Raw genomic sequence first — 4,502 nt, 5'->3', positions numbered from 1 at the left:
GGTTTCGTCCGCCATCGATGGCCACACGCGAGAAATACCCAATAAACCTGGGATCGAACCCTCGAATGATCGTCACCACCTGCCCGTGTCTCTCGTTCTCGATCGCGAACGTACGTTCAAGTACTAATAATCAGGAACACAGTTGAGAAAACAGTCTTCCCTTCGCGTTCACAACGGAAAGAGGCTGCGTGTGACGCGTGCTGCGGTGTCAGCCACCCGATGCTGCGTCGCTGCGCGTCGTGTACCGTTCCTCCATCCGGTGAAAACACCCACTACTCGTCGTTAACCACCATCGCTGGCCTCTCGTCTCATCCAGGTGCCTCTCTGTGGTCCCTTTAATCCGCAGGAGCGCGCGCACTGGGCTGCTGCTGCTGGTTGCTTCGCCTCCTCGTGTCACCATCCACGCGCGTCGAAGGGTCGCGAACGAATACGTGACGAGGACTGGAAAGGAGGCCGCGACGGAGGTGGACGAGTGGTACTCGACGAGTATCGCGCACCACGGCTAGACGAGGACCGATTATACCGCTCGCGATGGAGCGTGCTCGTGGACTGTCGAACGACTCGCGAGGTGGGGGGCTACGTGGACGAGCGGAGGAAAAGAAAGAGAGAGGAGTAATAAGGGAGGGAGGGGCGAGAGAGAGAGAGAGAGAGCGTGCGAGGAAAGGAGAAAGGTAAAAACGAGAGGAGAACGCGCAGCAGAGTTCCACACGAGAACAGGTCACGACGGACTGACTCACCGCGTAGAAGTGACACGGTGCTTCTCTGACAATTTCTCTCAGCCTGCGCGCAAGAGGCCTCATCATCCCTCCCACCTGCCCCCTCTGACCCCCTCCATCGAGCTCGACTTCGTTCGCAACCACCCCACCTCTCCAAGTATTAACCCCCACCACGAGGCAGCAGCCGCGCCACCCTTCTCGCTCTCTTCTCGTCCGTCCCTTCGGTTCTCCACGCGCGCGCGCGCGCGCGCGTTTCCCTTCCCCTTTTTCCGTTTTGCACGGTTCTCGCCAAAGTGTCCCTCGTTCGCCAATCGCTCGCGTTTCTCTCTCTTCTCTATTTTCAATTTAACGTCCACGCTGTAGCAGGTATTTCTAGTTCCTAGTTTCTCATAGGATGGCGCAAGTTTGGCGCTCAGTTTCAGTTCATCCAGTTCCCTCGTTCTCCAATCGCTCGCGTTTCTCTCCCTTCTCTATTTTCAATTTAACGTCCACGCTGTAGTAGGTATTTCTAGTTCTCGTTTCTCATAGGATGGCGCAAGTTTGGCGCTCAGTTTAAGTTCATCCAGTTCCTTAGTTCTCCGCCTTTCCATGGCGCTTCTGTCCTAAGTTCGTCCCTAATTTCAGGCTGGATACCATTCGTTTCTCTGATAAACAGTCGGCGACATCTGTCCACGGTTCCTCTCAACGATGTTCCATGTTATTCGTTTCCTATTGAACATCGTGCACACCGTATCTGTCTCTCCCTCCCTGGACGCGCTCCTCCCGGCTCTTGCGGTCATCCCTACCACCGCTGCCCTTTCCCGCCCGGACGCAGCTCCTTCCTACGTGTTCTCCACCAGAGAATCGCGGCGTAACCTCTCGTCCCCTCTCCTTCTCTCTCTCTTCAGCGTTCGCATCGCTGTTACGATCCCTACCACGAAGCGAGCACACGCTCGAAGCATCCTTCTCTCTCGTCGCCTCTCGATCGTTCTCCTGGTTCCTCTCCGCGCTCTACGCCCTCTTCGCCCACGCGTCCCTCGTCGACGACCATCGCGCACCCCCTCTACAGCTTTGGCAAGGGTCTCAGCCTTTCTCTTTCTCTCCGCGACTCTATCTATCTATACAGCCCCCCTCTAGAGGCGACGGGTCCGTATCCATGCCAACGCTTAGCGATTCTTCCCTCTTTCGAGCCCTCTGGCGAACGCGATGCAACGGGAATTACGTAAAGGGGATGGCGCTCGCGGGCTTAGAAGACGCGCGCCACGATTCTCGTGTTGATTTGTTGTTACTGGGCGTTTGAAATGGGGTTTCAGTTGGTTTCTCTCGATTTTTTGTTGGTTTAAAGGGATGACTTGTGGTTAGAGACAGGTTTATGGAACGTGATAGCTTGATTGTGGAAAGTAGAGAATGATTTTTGATGGAATTTGGTAGGAAAATGGGTTTGCAAAATGTGATGCGAATTTAATTTGCGACACTGACACGTTCACGTTCACTAATGCGTGAAGTGGTTTAGATCGTCTTCAACGTGTCTCGATGGGTTAATTTTTTCAGCGAGGAATTTTGGTTACTTCTAATTGGTTTCAGGGAAAAAGCAGAAATCCAAGAGATTTATTTTTATTTGTTCGCTACTGTTAGGAGTAACCAAGTTATTTGTAACAACTCTCGATTCCTAAATATCAGATTAAACTAATTAGAATCTGTCTGAAAGCGCTAGCGTTCAACCTAAACAATTTTCTACCAACACAATAACACCATGTTTTGACCAGAATTGGGATGTTTGTCACAGATTTAGGTTCGCCATTGTTCCAGCACAACCCAGAACCTTCTTCAGAGAACGTAATAAAAACTCAGCTGGGATGATTCATCGAAAACAGACACCAAATTGCTTCCAAATCGAAAACAACCAAACGAGGCGCGACACTTCCCTCTGATCTCCTCACCTCAACGAGTCGATTCGAAACCATTATTCTCCATTGCAATCGACTCGACGTAAAGCAAAAACAGAGATTAAAGCAAGAAAAAAAAAGGAGACGTCACAACGAAACGATGATAACCACAGCCAAGGATCAATTTAAAACGTCGAAGCGTCGAAGTCGCGACACCCTCTAATCTCCTCACCTCAACTAATCAATTCAAGCAGAACCATTTTGTCCTCCATCGCAATCGACTCGACGTAAAGCAAAAACAGAGATTAAAGCAAGACAGAGAAAAAGGCAAGAAAAAAAAAAAAAAAAAAAGAAGACGTCACAACGAAACGATGATAACCACAGCCAAGGATCAATTTAAAACGTCGAAGCACCCGGTATCTTACGGACAATCTGCTTAATCTACATGTAAGTTGTTCTAAGGAGCCTGCGATAATGCACGCGAGGCGAGCTCGCTAAAATTGCTGGCGATAGTTCCTCGCGTCGATAAGGTGCAAGGTCACCGTCATTGGATGGATGACCGAGCATTAAAAAAAAGTTGCGCTAGATAATGTATGCGAGCGTTGGTCGTGCGTCAGCCTGGCCAGGAACCAACGGCGATCGGGAAAACGGCGCTTTTAACGCGGCCGCCATTTGCGATAGCGATAAAAGTTCGTCCGGCTGGGGGCCATCGTTATTCCGCCGGAACTCCCATAAACTCCCGGTTCGACTGTTCAGTATTCGTGGCGAACGATTGCTGCCACTTTTTTCTTTTCTTCTTTTTTTTTTTTTTTTTTAACATCGCAATCTTTCGTTGCGCGATGAAGCTGCTTAGTATTTATTTATTGAAATTCAAGATGTCCGCGGTATGTAGTTAGAGGGAGCGATAACGCATTTCACTTGCCGTGCTGGCATTCCTGAATAACAATCGGCGATAATAAACAGTGGAATTAGCTTAGGTAATTAACCCTTAACGGTCGATAATTGGCATTTTGCTTTTTTTTTTTTTTGGTGGTAATCGATGTGGTGTGATATGCAGCATGCTTTGCTGTTGTCCACGCGATTGGAGAAGTTATTAGAGCTTTGGTTGGAGAATTGAAAGCTTAATTAATGCTTGATGGTCGATAATTGTTATTTTTCTTTTTTCTGTTTTTCGTTGGTAACCATGCGGGGTGATGCGCTTGGAAATCTTATTTTTAAGAGATCGAATAGGGAATCGAAAGCTTAATTAACCCTTAACGGTGGATAATTGGTATTTTTCTTTTTCTCGTTGGTAACCATGCGGTGTGACGCGTTTGGAAACCTTACTTTTAAGAAATTGAAGCTTAGTTCAGAGAATCGAAAGCTTAAATCAACTCGTATCCGTGCAACCACAAAATATAGCTATGCACAGGGTCATCTTAACGCTATTTAAAAGAAAGTGAATTTAAGTCACGATCTTCCAATCACCAACGAGGACCATTAAAGAAACCCAGCTCGAAAACTAGAATACTCTGGAACCCATATTAGCAGCAGTGCTACCAGCAGTAGAAAGCTACCCTCGAGACCTTATTTCTAAGAGATCGAACAAGAAATTGAAGCTTAGATCAGAGAAATCGAAAGCTTCAATTAACTTATATTCGTGCAACCATAAAACACAGCTGTATATACGATCATCTTAACGCTATTTAAAGGAAAATAAATTTGAGTCACGGTTTCCTAATTACCAAACGAGGACCATTAAAGAAACCTAGCTCGAAAACTAGAATACTCTCGAACTCATATTAACAACAGCGAACAATTGGTACCGCAAAAGCTACCCTCGAGACCTTATTCTTAAGAGATCGAACAGGAAGTTGAAAGCTTAAATGCAACCACAAAACGCAGCTGTGTCCACGATCACCTTAACGCTATTCAAAAGAAA

Source organism: Xylocopa sonorina, chromosome 8 (genome assembly GCF_050948175.1).
Source record: "Xylocopa sonorina isolate GNS202 chromosome 8, iyXylSono1_principal, whole genome shotgun sequence".
NCBI classification, from domain to species: Eukaryota; Metazoa; Arthropoda; class Insecta; order Hymenoptera; family Apidae; genus Xylocopa; species Xylocopa sonorina.
The sequence above is the reverse complement of the archived record's forward strand: the minus strand, read 5'-3'. Positions refer to the sequence as shown.